This window comes from Uloborus diversus, chromosome 4 (genome assembly GCF_026930045.1).
Source record: "Uloborus diversus isolate 005 chromosome 4, Udiv.v.3.1, whole genome shotgun sequence".
Lineage (NCBI taxonomy): Eukaryota > Metazoa > Arthropoda > Arachnida > Araneae > Uloboridae > Uloborus > Uloborus diversus.
In genome coordinates, this window is record NC_072734.1 from 85,754,986 (window position 1) to 85,772,514 (window position 17,529).

Here is a 17,529-nt window from a genome sequence, read left to right on the forward strand (position 1 = left end):
TAAATCTTCTATAATGGATCACGTCTCAGATTCATTATCTCCTCGTCTTCAGGAAATAAACACTTTTAATGTCTTATTAAGCTTTTGACGTTAACACCCCATAATGTGGGAACTTCTGTAGCACTGGATCTGCAGCCCACTTGTTTTTATTTCCGTCCTTCTTCCAAACCCCGCCTTTTCAGAACCTTTATTCACTCACTTTATGTCCTGAACATTATAAGGATTAATGATGAAGCTATTTCACCTTGAGATATTCCAATTAGGTGGGGAATAATATATTTCTTAGGAGGTTTTAGTTGATATAGCAGTGAAGATATTTATAGCGAAGTCTTACATAGCTTTGGTTCCCATTATATACATTGAACAAATCGAGACTTTTTCACACTTCTTTGTGCTCAAGTACGAAAACTATACAGAGTAAGCACAAATGTTGCATCTGATTTAAAAAAACCATACTTTCGAAACTATTCACATGTTACAATAAGTGATTCATGAATTTAAAGAGATATATACAAAGTTTCTTTTTCAACAAAATTCCATCGCGGATATATGCTATGTGTGAGGACATTGTGCAAAATATTTCATTTTAAGTGCTCAATGTTGGAACCTTTTGTTACGTGACACTTATCCTCATATATATAATAGCCAAAAGCACTGATCGTGTAACGCTGACGTCCCAACAACGAAACTCAAGCCATAACATGCGGGACTGCATTATTGCATTGTTGAAGAACCAAAAATTCTACAAGTCATTTATAATTTGATATCATTTTTGCCAATTTTTAACATGCAGGGAAATGTTTCATTTTGACAAGGCTGAACTGGATCCGGTAACTTAACTGTTTTACTTGTAATACTAATTTTAGGAGAATGGAGGGACGAAAAAGTGGACAACAATTCACACTATCTACTGGAGTTTACGGTTAATCCTTTGGAGTTGAGTAAAAATTTCTACTATCAACATATCACCAAACAGACAATGGCTTCGTTCAAATGTAGAAGCAATTTTTACCCGTCATACCTTGAAGGACGATGTTCTAGTTATTTAATAGACAAAGATTGTTTTTTTTTTTTTTGGTAAAACACTTTGATTTGGAAAAAAAGTAACTCCACTCATTTACGCTTCTTAGGAGGGAAATTGCAACAACAACAAAGAATATGCGTAGCATCATTAAAATTTGCAAGAGTCATAGTGGCGAGATAGATATGCAAGTGATTAAAAAACCGACAAAAATGATTAAAAATTAACCAATTTGTTCAGTGTCAAATGTGCCCACCTCGGGCAGTTATACAATATACAGCCCTCAATCCGGCGAGGCATGCTATCAGTGAGTTCATTGATAATTTCATCTACTGCTGCATGTCTGTTTGTCAATGTGTACTGTAATTGTCTGTGATCTTGTTTGTTTGTATGTGTGTGCATTGTTATATGTTGTATTTTGAAATGTATATGTTGAATGTTTAAAATAAAGCTCCGGGGGTCCTAAACTGGTTAAATCACTTAGTGATAGGTACAGTGGGCCCCCGGAGAGTGAAGTGAAGTGAAGTCCTTGGTTCCTGTCACGTCCAATAAGATCCCAAAGGTACTCAATTAGATTCAAATCTGTATTACGAGATCGTTGGGCGACATAAGGCACTGGCATTGTCTTTCTACAATACCGTGTTGGACTCAGCTTAATACATATGCCGAAAAACAAACTCCAGAACTTTTGTGACATAGAGGTCCGCTGTTAAATTGCCGTCATTGTGTAACAGGCGCGCCATTACATTATTCCACCCAAAACCATGATATCTGGGAAAGGACAGGTGTGACGCTCGGCAAAGTGGGCTGGTTCGTCGACGACCGTCATTTCCCCACAAACAGAAACGAGATTCATCAGTGAACAAGATCCGATATCACTTGATGGTTCAGATACGACGACACTGACACCATGCCAGGTGTCTAACCCGGTGTTGAGCAGTCAATGGTACCCCTGCGGCTTACGTTTACATTTCCATCGTTATAGTGGAGGTTAAATCTAGACTCGTCCAAGAAGACGACCTGTTGCTAGTCTGCACGCCATTGGGCGTGTTGGTGGGCTCATTGAAGCTGAAAGTAACGATGGTTGAGGGTGAAATGAATCCTGTATAGGTGAATCCTTGCATGCAGGCTCTGGCGCAGCAGACGTCGACGATCCGTGAATGCAGCAAGTGTGACACCTGTACCTGTAGCCGTACTCCAACGTTGCGCTAGTGAAGGACACTACAAGATCCATCACAGCTAGGCGGGTGGGGTGTCGATTATCTCGTGGCGTCGCACAGTGGTTCAAGGGCGGAAAAATAGCCATTTTTAAGTTTTAAGATAAAAAATATTTCATGCCATAATTACTTAGTTCTTGAGTTGTAGTAACTTACTCCACAAGAGTTTTTTGAAAAAAAAATCGTTTTTACAAAAAAAAAAGCCGAGATTGTTGAACAATTACGTTTTTACTTTTTTCGGGCGTACGACCTATGATTCAGTTTCAATTTATTCGTTCAATATGGAAGACTAAAATTTAATAAAATTCATTTCTGATTGGTTTTTCACACTTGTAGGATGCATATTACATCGTAGTTAAAAATTAAAAAATCATCAACATTGAAAATTATTTAAAATAAAAAAACATTATTTTCTTAAAAATATAATGAAAAGTATTGTGGAATATACTTTTATCGGCGGCTTCCGGTGGGCTAAAATTTACATATATCAATAGTTTAATCCTTCCTGTAAATAAACAACAACATTTTAGCTGCGACCACCTGTGACTGCAGTCGCGGCAGATGTTTTTGTTTGACCTTCGCTATTTATACGAATACCAATTTAGTAAGTTAGAAAATAACTCGTAACGGTATGACGGGGGTAAATTGCTTTTTTATCACAGAAATTGGTCATCAAATTTGACATGCTCCAGACTAACGTATGTCACAGTTTCACTACTCTGCAGGAGAGCCTAAAAACGTTTGTTTACTCACGAACGTTTGTTTCCGAAAGTTGGGGCTTTTGAAACATTCATCAATAAATACAGAGGGTTTTTTTTTAAAACAGATTTACGTTGTTATGGCTTAATGCGGCGCATTATTCTACATGCAATGCAGTAGTTACCTGAAAATAACAATTTTCGGAACCATTTGGCTTTAAAGAAGATACATATGAGAAAGAAATTTTTAAGACCATATAGAATTCTACATAAAAGTTAAATAACCATTCTGTTCATAAAACAATGAAGTTAGAAAATCATTAAACATTTGAAGTTTCTGATTTTTTTTCGAAATCATTCTAGTATAAAGCTGTTCTCAGTTTGTCAACATGGCCAGAAAATATTGTTCGAATGTATCAATTGCAATAAATAAACCTTGCGTATGGCATACGACTGATTTAATTTATATTTTTCACTAAAAACAGAAATGAATTTTAACTACAGAGAAACCCCGATTTCACGTTTCTCAGAGTCCTGAATCAAACATATAATGCATAAAATGTGGGAAAACGTCAATTCAAATCCAAAAACATAAAATAATGGAAAACGTAAGATACGAGAAATGTATAAAAAGCAAAAATCAGATAAGGAAACAAAAATAGTAATATTGGTTGCTACGATGACACTTATAAAATGTAAACATGCGATATTTTACGAAAAGAACATTTTTGTACACACCGGTTTAGATCATTCTAACACATTAAGTAACGAATCCGGACGTTTAGGTTGAAAATAGTCAGTAATAATGAATCATTGAATCCAAAGTAAATACGGCATCTTCCAGAATTGGAACACTTTGCAAAGTTTCCTCCTGGTCTTTATGATAAAGAAAATAGTCTTTCACTATTATTAAGCTCTTAAATGCAGTATTGAAAGAAGAGACAAGTTTTGTTTCCTTTTCTTCTTGTTCATCTTCAGTCCATAAGGTCAGCTACGGATGGAGCAGAAGCGTTTCTGTTTCCATGGATTAACTTTCAACAGAGTGGATTATGTTTAAAAATGCATAGAGGGAAACACTTTTCTTAATCTTAAAACATTTTTTCTCATTTTTTTTAACTGGGGAGGGAAAACGTAAAATGCGGGAAATTCATACATAGCAAACTTTTCATCCGGGTTAAATTAATATTATTAGTGTACGGAAAAACTGGGATCTGATGATAAAAAACGTAAAATGTGGGGAAAACGTAGATTCGAAAGACGTAATATCGGGGTTTCGCAGTGAATACGATCAGCAAGCATGAAGATAAATATTACCATGCAACAATTTTAACAATTTTCCAAAGCATTTTTTGAGAATATTAAAAGTTATTGAATTTTTCCGCTTTTTTGTCGTTTTGAACCACTGTGCGTCGTTCAGTTGCGAGGACTGGGACGAGCTCTTCGGCTAATTTTATCGTCCTCTGTCCATCTTTTACAAATATGCATTTGAGTTGAGGCATTACGCTAAGTACAGGCATTCATTTCTCTACGTAAGTTCACCTCATGCATGCCGATCATGCGGCCCCATTTGAACTCCGTTACTCACTCGTATGACGCTCTGCGTTTTGGGCAAGTCATATTGAGTACTAGAGAAACATCTACCATCGGCAGATAATCATACAATGATTTTGGAAAATCTTTACAAGCCTTTATATACAGGGTCTACGCCGCAGTTCAAAGGGCGTTTCTCGGTCCACTCATGCGCGACGGTTCTGTAACTCTAATCATTTGCCTATCTTATCCTAATATACATTTTCTGAGAATTTTGATTCATTGACATAATTCCTTCTTGGTGTTGCAATTTTCACAAAAATGAGTGTAGTTTCAGCATATTTTAAATAATACGAAATATACTAGTAAAATGTCTAGCCAGCTTTAAACACAATCTGAATAAAATTTTCATCCAGAAAAGTAGAATGGATATTTAATCATATTTTTAAAGAAACAGATCAAGAGAGCAAGAATGGTTCATGGCTGATAAAGTATCTTCATGAATTTTTAATTTTTCCAATAACCGAGGAAGATGAGGGGGAAAAAAACACGAAAATTTGGTTCAACAGTATCCAATTCTCGTGATAAGACAGACATTTGTTTTCTCTTTTTTAGACTTTTAAGATAAACCGGAAAAGAACTTCATTTACTTTAGAAACTGAAATCATTATTTTTTAATTATTTTACATGGTAAGTTTTTACTTTAAAATTTTAAAGTTAAATAAGTTTAAAAAATGAAATATGAGCTAACGACGGTGATGAACAAGGTACTGTAACACAAACATAACTGTAGATTAAAATAACTGATAATTTTCCCACATGGAGTAATTAGAGAAATTTTCTAAGTGCATTTGCTTAAAAAGTTACATTGTATAAATAAGAGGCGAACTGTATCCTTTTGGGGAAAATTAAATTCGCTGAGTTAGTCTTAATTTGAAAGGAAAAAAAAACACTCAGCTGTTATCAGTCATTTTGCTTTGTTTAGCGTCTAGACGTAGCATTTTTCGAGTTATAAATAGTAATTTATTCAGTAATGGGTTATAGTTGGGAGTTAAAATGTTTTACTTTATTTTTATCTTCAAACACTTTGCGTCCATTAATTCCCTTAATGGTTACCACTCTTCGCTATTACCATTCAAATAGTTAGACACATTGCCTTTAAAACATTTCAAGAAGCTTTTCTAACCCCGTCATTTACTATCATTTAAATACCCGATAATATTTTTCCTTGCCATATTTATTTAGAAAATATATTTTGCTCTATATGAAAAACAAACGCTGTTTGATGTAATGCTTCGTTAACTTCCATCGAAAACCATTAATAGGTTTCCTTCTGCATTTTTAGTGACGGAGAAAACATTTTACGAAAAACATAATTCACAATGGGGTTGTTTCCTTCAGTCAAAAGTAGTACTTTTTGTCACTGAAATTGATAGAATAAGCAAAAAAAAAAAAAAAAACATGCTCAGAAAATACTTTCATTTTCCCAACAGTTATTTTTTAATTAATTTTTTTAAATGTCCGATTCTTCAAACAAGGCGTGGTCTTTATGACGTAACAAATGATGCAATATGGCGCATTTTCTCATCTTTCTACCGCATTTCCACATTATGATAATCAGTAAACGAATTACAATGGCGCTCTACTCTTGCTATCAGCCATATCGTTGCCAATACACGTGAGTGAAGATGCGAATTAAATATTTTGGACCGTGAATGGCAACACTGAATGGCATTTCATCATTTGTGATGTCATCGGTAGAAGCGTTTAACGATGAAAGAGCACCAATTTAAGTAATTTTTTAAAAATATTAAACTTGAAGAAATTATTTAAAAAATGGTCATATTTTATGTTTTTAAGCATGCTCTTTCAGAAAAAAAAATACTTTTAAAATTTTGGAAACGACCCCATTTTTTCATTTGTTTTTCATTGTGAGCACGAAAAACTTATTGAATTTATAAAGGCAATAATGAGAAAAGAAAGGCAACACAATCAAGTGTCGATACATTAGTTTTGCTTCGAAGTAGGGATGCGTCGTTCATGAAGAATGGGTCAAAATGAATGACTCCTTAAAACTAACGGTAGTACAATACGAGCTCTTAAAAAAATGAACGGCCATTCGTTTAAACGGTGAACGGTTTTGAACATTGCAGACATTTGTTTCAACTTGTTCTTTCGTTCATTTTTGCTCATATTGGTCTTTAAGTTATTCTACAAGAGCAAACATAATTTTATTTGTCTTTGCTACATTATTATAAAGCATTCGACTTCATTTGCTCTTTTGTCGCTATCTTGTTTACGCCAGTAATTAAAAAAAATTAAGTTTGACTGTTTGAGTTCACTACTTTCCGGGGTTTTAAAATATTTATAATTTAATTATTTTATAATTTAATTAATTTAAAATTTTTTAATATTTTTTGTTTGGAAATTTTTAATGAACATTCTGAAGATTAAAAGAAGTTTTTTAAATGAACGAAGTCGTTCAAATGAACGAGTTTAATGCACAGGTAAAAGAAAGGAATGATTCTCTGGTGAACGGATCATTAAAAAGAACAACACTGCCCATACCTACTTCGAAGAAAAGTTCAGGTGCGGATACAGGATTTTGCAGAGGAGGGGCAATTAATTTGTTATCTTATATATCTCCCGGAAATTTTCTCTTGAGAAAATTCATATTTTTTTTTTTTTAAATTCACAAAGTTCTTTTTTTGAGAGTCAATAATATCGAATAATAGTCGAATTTCAGGGGACTTTTCTGTTGTATCTGTGCCTCCATGAGTTATATTACAAGAATCACCAATCCGATTGAAAAAAAAAGTAATTGATTGCTTACTTGGAGATTAAAACATAGTTTTGAGGGACGGTACATAGTTTTGGCCAAATTCAGGCCAGTCATTAAGGGGATCAAGGGGCGGCCCATTGCCTTCCCCCTTGAAACATTTGGTTTTACATTGTAATGGCGTGATTTTTGTTGCTTCCCGATAAATTTGTAGTGAGTATACACCCCTCTCGCCTGGAAATATTTGAAATGATAGGCTTGGCGAAATTTTTAGGATTTCAACTAATTTTTTTCAGTATTTAAATTAACACTTTAATTAGTATTAAATGACTCTTTGTTTAAAATTTTAACTCTCACCAAAGCAACGGAACTATTTTTATTACAACACTAGCTGCATTGCCCGGCTTTGCACGGTTCACCTCAAAAATGAAAGTTTTTCAAGTGACGCATGTTCAACAATCAGGCTTCAATAAAAGAAAAAAAATGCAAAAAATTTCTCGTCAAAATGATCATTCTCAAAGAAAGAAAATGGCAAATCAAAAGTTCCCGAAAAAATAAAACTCAACCCTCCGTAAATACAACTAAAATCTTTTTTAAAAAAGAAAGAAGATAAATCTCCTAATCAAAAGGAGAAATTTTTACCTCAAAACAAAAACAAAATTTTATTTAGTCACAGCCGAGAAAAAACGAGTTGATGTGTGCATCACATGACTTCCTTTTACTCCAATTTAATTTCATTTCCCCATTATTAGCAATTTTAATGTGATTCAATAGTTTACTCTGTAAATATCACCAACAGTGGCCAAATTGAAACCAAATTTTAAAATAAAAAAAAAATCACCAAATTTGTCGCCAAGTTGGCGACAAAACTTGGCGACCAAAAGACTGCCGATATATCGCCAAGTGTCCGCCAAATTGAAACACCACTTTAGTTTACACCGAAGTTAACAATGATTTCTCCCCAAAAAGGGGCAAAAGACCCCTTTAGAAACACCCGAATGCAACTAAAAGTGGAGGTGCACAACTAAACCCCACTAGGAGTCTACGTACCAAAATTCAACTTTCTAGGACATACCGTTCTTGAGTTATGCGACATACATACGCACATACGCACATACATACGTACATACGGACGTCACGAGAAAAGTCGTTGTAATTAACTCGGGGAATGTCAAAATGGATATTTCGAGTGTTTATACGTTCTTAGGCACTTATCCACGTGTGGTCGGGTTGAAAAAAAAAAAACTCAACATTCATTTGGGAGGTGAGTAAAATGGAAATTAAGGTCAATTTTTGAGTGAAATTTCTTTCGCGAATACAATGCTTCCTTTTTTGTAAAAGGAAGTAAAAAAGTGGCAACCTTATAAACGCTAATTTAAAATGAGATTGCGCAAACGATAATCTTCCGATTTAAGATTTCTGTTCTATTAGGCTTAGCAGTGCTTTTAAATTTTTTCCCGGTGATTTTACAGCATTTTTTAAATTGAAATTCGAAGGAAATGAATGAAATCTTTGAGTGTTTTTCGCGGCCTTTCGAATGAGATCTGAATCAAAGAAATCGGATAATTATTTCAGGTAGAAAGAGCCATTTAATGCCATTTTCGGGTCCAAAAATTAAAATTCGAACGGTTTGGTTCTTTTTCGGCGTTTGAACCCCCCCCCCCCCCCACCCGCCCTGCGTTCATTCGGGTGCCCAAGTACCTACCTGCCAAATTTGGTCCCGATCCGATGAAAACTGTGGTTTTGTATAGGAAACATACATCACACACACACACTGTTTTATTTATATAGATTATATTCTTTTTTTATCGTTCGGATCTTTACAAGTTGTAAATAAGCCACTATAAAAACGAAAAATGACTATTTTAAGTATGTATTTCGATTTTAGTGTTTTAAAATGAAAAACTTTCATATTTTATTTATTTGCAAGTTGAAAGGAAAAAAAAGCTATTCAAAAAGAGATTTCCATGGTAAAACGTGGACATATATACGTTTCTTTTAAAAAATCCCAATAACATTCAAGTTGACATTGCTGAAAGGTTAGCAGTTACCTTTGAAACTGTATCTAAGATTTTGAAAAGTATATCGTTGTATTAAAATAGGGTAAAGACCCCAGTAATTGGAAATTTAAGAGTTTGTCCTTAAACTTACCTCTGTTTTCAGTACTTAGAAAAAAAATACTCTCTTGCAAATATTTTTGTCTCAAAGAGTGCACATCTGTGCATCTATTTGGTTCACTAAAATCAAAAATATTTGAATCCATACTTTTATAAAAATATGCATATAAAAAGTTACCAAAATCACCAGTAATTGGCACCTGATACCCCAGTGTATGACACCTTGTGATTCAGTAATTGGCACATGTTAATAGAACTGGAAAATCGCTTTATTTTTTACTTTTAAATTACATACAAATTTTATCATCATAAGAAACATGAGTAATGTTAATGTAAAGTAGGTAATCTTTACTAATAATAAAGCAGAAAGTCTCTCTGTCTGGATCTCTGTCTGTCAGGATCTCTGTCTGTCAGGATCTCTGTCTGTCAGGATCTCTCTCTGTCCGGATCTCTGTCTGTCAGGATCACTGTGACGCGCATAGCGCCTAGACCATTCGGCCGATTTTCATGAAATTTGGCACAAAGTTAGTTTGTAGCATGAGGGAGTGCACCTCGAAGCGATTTTTCAAAAATTCGATTTTGTTCTTTTTCTATTCCAATTTCAAGCCCATTTTTCATATAAATTTGATAATATGGGGAAGAATGTGTTTATCTTTCTTCTTCTTTATCTTTACTAATAGTAAACCTGGAAGTTTCTCTGTCAGGATCTCTCTCTGTCCGGATCTCTATCTGTCAGGATCACTGTGACGCACATAGACCGTTTGGCGAATTTTCATGAAATTTGGCACAAAGTTAATTTGTAGCCTGAGGGTGTGCACCTCGAAGCGATTTTTCGAAAATTCGATTTAGCTCTTTTTCTATTCCAATTTTAAGCCCATTTTTCATATAAATTTGATTAAATGAGGAAGAATGTGTTTATCTTTCTTCTTCTTTATCTTTACTAATAATAAACCTGGAAGTTTCTCTGTCTGGATCTCCCTCTGTCCGGATCTCTCTTTGTCCGGATTTCTGTCTGTTTGTCAGTATCTCTGTGACGCGCATAGCGCCCAGACCGTTCGACCGATTTCCATGAAATTTGGCACAAAATTAGTTTGTAGCATGGGGATGTGCACCTCGAAGCGATTTTTCGAAAATTCGATGTAGTTCTTTTCATATTCCAATTTTAAGAACAAAATTATCATAAGATGGACGAGTAAATTACGAAATTATCATAACGTGGAACCGTAACATGGGTACAAGCCAATTGGAGAGAAAATTCGCCACACAGGCGAACCAAAAGACCTTTTAATTTTTCTAATACGGGCAAAGCCGTGGGGGGTACCACTAGTTTTATATAAATTAATGCTAAATCACTCTTCTTCACGTTGGAAAAGTATTTTAGAGAAATAAAAACATAAATTTGGAATGTTCCATGGAAAAGATATTGAAATTAATGCTGTTTCATCCTTCGGTTTACAGTTTTGATTTTACGAATGCTACCAAGTTAGGTTTGCCCCAAGTATAGTTAAAATCTCATATAGCATACTTTTTTGCATAAGTTTTCCTCTTTTTATTTATCAAATGCAACAAGTCGGTTTTCTTTCTCTTGAAAAACCACCCGCTGCAGGCGGCATTGAGATACCGTGGGTGGCGAATGGGGGTTAGCGAGCGAATCGAGCAGAGGACGGAGCCCCCAGCATAAAATTAATTACTGACTAACTTTCATTTGGATTTTTTTCTGGTGAAAGTCACTCCAATTGACAAAAAGCCGTAACTTCAAAAATTGATGATTTTGATGCTTTTTTTGACAATTACTGTACAAAAGCTATCGATTTCAATTTCCGCTTTATCATATTCGTAATCTACGCAAAAACTGAAGATAATGACACTTCACTCAGCTTTATCGCGTAAATGACGCTATTTCCCCAGTACTTGACACACATGCCAATTACTGGGGACTAGCAAAATTGAAGCACCAGTAAATGGCACCCATCATTATTTTAAAATTTCAAATAGGGACGAAAATATACTTCTATACAATTAAAGTAACACCTTTCAACTAAACAAAACTTTTGACAACGAAAATTTAAAATATATTTTAAGTCATATTTTAATGGATTCATGCGCATGCTTCCCTTAAGCCAGAGAAGGAGCTTTTGCAACAAAAATGGCTGATTTGACACAAGCCACAATTGTTTCTCTTCCCTACGAACTGCTGTCATTTAGTAACATGAATTAAAGTTATAATCTTTAAAATTAATGTACATTCAGTTGGTGTATAGCCTTCTTTTTTTAAAAAAATTGGATACGAGTCTTTTTTTAGGACATTTTTGTTGGAAGTGCCAATTACTGGTGCCATGCCAATTACTGGAGATGTTACCCTATACTACTTAATTATTTTTATGTATTTATTTTTTAAGGGATTTTTTTTTTTTTTTTTTTTTTTTTGCAAGAGCTTGTTGATTTGGACAACATTTTATGTCTTCATGTTTAGCGAAAAAAAACTTGTAGCGTATGAGGTAAATAACTAAAAAATGAAACACGAAGATAAGTGTTGCATTGGGACTTCTTGCTCATAGAGTATGTTGAACCAGCCTTTCAAAAACATATTATTACGAGTTCCGATTCATAAAAAGAACTGAGCCCTCATTAAAAACAATAACAAGAATAATTTATTTCTGGAATGTTCTGCGCAGTTTGTCAATGGGGTTGTTTCCTTCAGTCAAAAGTAGTACTTTTTGTCACTGAAATTGATAGAATAAGCAAAAAAAAAATCATCGACCCAGAAAATACTTTCATTTTCTAAACAGTTATTTTTAAATTAATTTTTTTAAATGTACGATTTTTGAAATAAGGCGTGGGCTTGATGACGTCACAAATGATGCACTGCCGCATCGTTCTACCGCGATTCCACGTTATGATAATCAAGAAGCGAATTAAAATTGCGCTCTACGCTTGCTATCAACCATATCGTTGCCAATACACGTGAGTAAAGTATGCGCATTAAGGGGGTCCGGGACACATTTTGAATAATTTTTTATGTACTTTAGAGTTTTGAAATTTTTTGCACTGATTCATCATTTATTTAATAAGCAAAATCATAACATAAATATGAAAAAAAAATTTTTTTATTTAAATTTAATTAGTTTTTTTCAAAAAAATGGGGTTGCTTTAAATTGCTATAACTCAAAATATTAATGGTCAATTTTCAATTTTTTTTCAAAAAAGTATGCACAAATATCTAAGCTTTAATTTTTATTCGGCGATTTTAAAAATATTGATTCAATAAAAAATAAAAATATTTGAAGAAAAATTTCGAAAAATTCGAAGATACTTTTTTTAAAAAAAATCATAATTTTTGCAGTAAACGTTTTTTTCAAATTCGCCGAATAAAAATTAAAGTAAACTGCTTGAAAAAGATATGCTCCAAGTTTCATTATTTTATCTCTATCGGTTCCTGACTTATAAGAGTTTGAATGCAAGAAATCGGGAAAAATTGCATCATGGAGAAAAACGTGTTTAAAGTTTTAAAGTTAAGTACACATTAGTTATATGCATGCAACAAAAATAACTATATCTTTCGTTCTATTTAAGGTAGAAACAAGAATCAAAATTCTTCTTAAGCAAAAAGAAACGGAGCAATTTTTCAAATTATAAAAAAAAATTGCAAAATTTGACGATTTTTGTGTCCCGGACCCCCTTAAATATTTTGCGCTGTGAATGGCAACAAAGAATGGCATTTCATCATTTGTGATGTCATCAGACAGAAGCATAAACATTGAAAGCGCGGCGATTTAAATAATTTTTTAAATATATTAAACTTAAACAAATTATTTAAAAAATGGTCAGTTCCTATGTTTTTAAGCATTCTCTTTCAGAAACAAAATACTTTTAAAATTTTTTGGAAACGACCCCATTGTCCCAAAACAGTTTAGTAAAATGAACTAGTTATTTAATAAATTAAATGAACTAATAATAATGACTAATATAATGATTAACTAATTAAATGAACTAATAAAAGCTTCTGCACAGAGTGAATGCCCTAAAGCAGCGTTTCCGTCTTTTTGATAAACGAAAACCTTTTGACGTCCACTTTTGCCGTAGAACCCCAGTCTACATCAATGAAAAGGTTTTAATGTAGCATTTTAAAAATGGATTGATTAAAAATAACACTTATTTCAAATAATACTTATTAACTTCAAAAAGAAATTTCAAAAAATTAACACAAAGTTCTAAAATATAACTTCAAATAACTTCTTAAAATGTTTAAATTTTAACAAGATGACTGCTGATGATTTTACATCATTTGTACAAATAGTACATTGCAGCAGTGCACAAGCAGATATCTTTTCTTTCAGCTTCTTATCAGATAAGCTGTTTAATTTTTTTTCCGTACGATAACAAGTTTCAGCTTCTACTTTCTGATAAACAAATTTTTTCTGTTTGTGTTTAAGATTATTTTCTTTGTTTTTTTTTTCTTCCAGGCAAAAATATCACACACCTTGAAAAATTTATAGCAAATGGGTTATCTTATCTACAGAATTCTTCGAACCAGATAAGATTTTATCATAATCAAAGTTTTGTTAGGACCTAGTTCCTTAACATAATTTGATAACGTTAACTTCGGATAACATTTGAATCGTATCTGCTTATCAGAAGCTTTGGAGAATTTAGCATAAAAAATATCTAAGTCAAGGGTTGATTTCATTTTTCATAACTTGCCTAAATTGATCTTTGGGAATTAATATTTCACCACTTAGTCTTTGTAATAAATGAATTTAATGAATCTGTTAATCCCTCACTAAAAGTATGGTGTTTCAGTTTGAAATATGGCATGACATATTCATCTTAGGGACATAATATTGTCACGTTAACAGTCAAAACACTGTACCAATAAACTGAAAATTCTTTATTAGAACAAGGCATGAAGTGTCTACATACTACATGGGAAGATTACTAGCCCTGAAGCAAAGAGAATAAAAACACAAGATACAGTTAAAAAAAACTAGTAGCAATATACCAGACAGCCCGGTTGTCTCATCCAGAGACTGCAGTTTCGTTCTTATTAAAACTCTTTAGTCTGGTACAGTGAATAACCAAGTTGGAGGCAGATGTCATCTCATTGAAGCTGAGATTGCCACTTACAGCTAAAGATCCTCGGTGCTCAAACTTATGATATATAACCGTTCAGTATCTAGTTAATAAATGTTACTAGTGGATAATTTACACCATTATGCGGAGCAGTTTAGGAAATGACTCAAATTTATTGAAATAAGTAGTCGTACACATGTTCTTTGGGTAATTCGTTGATTAAAAAAATAAAAAACTAAGCACGTAGATTAAAATCTACGTATAATTATTCAGCTATGATCTGTTTTCCATTCTCAACAGATGGTCTTTTTTAATAATTTCACTGTCATAAACATTTTTAATTTTCTAAGAAACAAACTAAACACCATTGCTTACAAAAGCTGTCAGTTAGAATTTTTTTTTCTTTTTTTTTTTGTATAAATACATACAAAATGAATTGGGGAAAGTATCTATGTGGTTGGGTGGATAAAAGGACAAAAAGGCACATATCCCCTGGATATCACTTTTTTTATTCTTCAATTTCAGTTTTGCATCAATTCTTTTTTCCTTTGATTGAATTTTTGTCACGTAGGACGTGAATTGGAAATAGAACACAGTAGAACCATGAATTTACGTTTTCTGTCGGACCAGCGATTAAAAAAAAAGTTCCTAGTGGGAAAACGTAAAATTGGGGACGTGTTAAAAATTTAAGCATACATCGTTTAAAATTTGACTCTTATTCAATTAAGCAGTGGAAAAAATGTAATCTTGTTATGTTTTTCAGTTTTAAATACAACTTCATTTATTGCCCGATCTGTACTAACAACTTTTTGCGAATCTACTCCTAGTTGGAATTCACAAATAAAAATAGTTTTGGAGTTTTTATGCTTAGAATCACTTGATCAGCTGTGGGAGACCCTCAAATATTTCTTCTTTGTCTTCATTACCATCGAAAGCGGACAGCATCTGATATTGAGAGAATTCGTGATGTAAAGAGACAATACATGCGTCACCAAAGTCCGGAAACTTTTTCAAGAAGAGTGTCAGCAGCTCTAGATGGCAACTGTCATGAAGGAGGATAGGACGATCAAAGGAAATCCCCCTCGCCTCAATTAGGCAGAACTAAAAAAATGGCAGAGCTGCTTCAAACACCTATAAAACAAATTTATCTCGAAAAAATAGAAATCTTATATTTAAAAAAAAAATGTTGTATGAGTCTTATAAAGATAAAAAAATGTTTTAATCTGTTTGTAGAAAAACGTATTAAGCGGAATTTCTGAAAAAGGGTAACGTAAAATCGAGAATATTTTAACATTATCAGTATAGTTCTTTTTTTTCTTCGGGGACTAGCAGAATATGACGTTGGAAGCGGTACACTTATGAAACGGACAACGTAAAATCAGGATTCCACGTATCATAAAACGATTCTTTTTGGCATAGCATTTTCAAAAATATAATTTTTATAAATTATATGCATGAAGTCTCCGAAGAAATGTGTACCATTCTAGAATAACAATTTAAGCAAAATCAACATTAACACACGCAAAGACAACAGCGTAGACTTAATTTTTGCGTGTTCTTGAAGGGTCTTCTTACAAAATGAAAGCTAACAAAAGAGTTCCAAATGACTGGTGTGCCCTATATTCAACCTTAGCTTTTTCTCTTTAACATTGAAAAATAATTAAGGCGTGGGAAAAGATAAATACTGAAACAGATGTACATGAGTACTCCCATAAAAATAAGCTTTTTAAAAACTCATTGAAAAACATTTTAAGAACGAAATTGCCATTGTTGTTCTTAATATTGAATAGATAATACTTTTCAGATTCTTGATTTTTTTTTCCACATTTTAGGTGTATTTGGAAGATTGTAAGTTTTAACTTCTACCTAAGACAACAAATTTGATGTGTGTTCGAACTTTGCTCTGTGTGGTTATAATATAAATGGTAGTCTGATTTACATGCGAACTTAATGTTTTCAGAAATTAATTATATCACAAAACACAACTTTAGTATTCGGTTAATATTATTCAAAAATTTTTATTGATGTGTAGGTATTTATTTTTCAAAAGAAATAGAAGAACTTTTATGATATGACGTTAGTTTTTTTCGGAAAAAAAAAAGAAAAATGGTGTAGAAAACCATTTTGTTACGTTTATCCTTCATTTAACACGGTTTTGAAAGTGTACTGATTAGCTAATGTTTTTATTTGTCAAAACATTTGCATTTTTACACAAAATATCAAATAAAATGTTAATGTTATCATTTTCGACAAAGTTAATGCTGTGAAGCAGCTGCACTTGTGGGTGGAAGAGTTGTCAGGTTTTAAATTTCGAAGAACGAGTTTTGGTTACTTAATTATTACTGCGGTTGTATCGTCAGGCGTCTAGAGAATTAAGTCCCTACCCTACCAAAAAGACGTTTTGCATTGCAAATTTCGAGAAGAGCTCATATTTGACAATTAAAATTTTGCTGGAGACACACAAAAAAAAAAAAAAATCTTTTTTATTAAGCATTTGACCGGTTGCAATCAGTAATTTTTTTTTTCTTGTTCCACTTACTAAAACAGTGTACGTTATAAAAAGGCAAAATAGTATTTTTGAAGATCTATTAGAGAGAGTAAGAGATTATATTATAGTTTCATTAGTAGTTTTATAGTGTCATAAAACGACTCTTTTTGGCATAGTATTTTCAAAAATATAATTTTAATAAATTATATGCATGAAGTCTCCGAAGAAATGTGTACCATTCTAGAATAACAAATTAAGCAAAATAGACATTAACACACGCAAAGACAACAGCGTAGACTTAATTTTTGCGTGTTCTTGAAGGGTCTTCTTACAAAATGAAAGCTAACAAAAGAGTTCCAAATGACTGGTATGCCCTATATTCAACCTTAGCTTTTTCTCTTTAACATTGAAAAATAATTAAGGCGTGGGAACAGATAAATACTGAAACAGATGTACAGGAGTACTCCCATAAAAATAAGCTTTTCAAAAACTCATTAAAAACATTTTAAGAACGAAATTTCCATTGATGTTCTTAATATTGAATAGATAATACTTTTCAGGTTCTTGACTATTTTTGAAAAAATCTCGAGATACGCCCTTTTCGAATTT

At 32.9% G+C, this 17,529-nt stretch overlaps 1 protein-coding gene across 1 annotated transcript in view; it reads left to right on the forward strand.

Annotated features, from left to right (window-relative positions):
• The window catches only part of LOC129220684 (lysophosphatidylserine lipase ABHD12-like), a 61,312-nt gene that overhangs the window by 11,637 nt on the left and 32,146 nt on the right, over positions 1-17,529 (forward strand). The gene's annotated exons all lie outside the window — the stretch shown is intronic.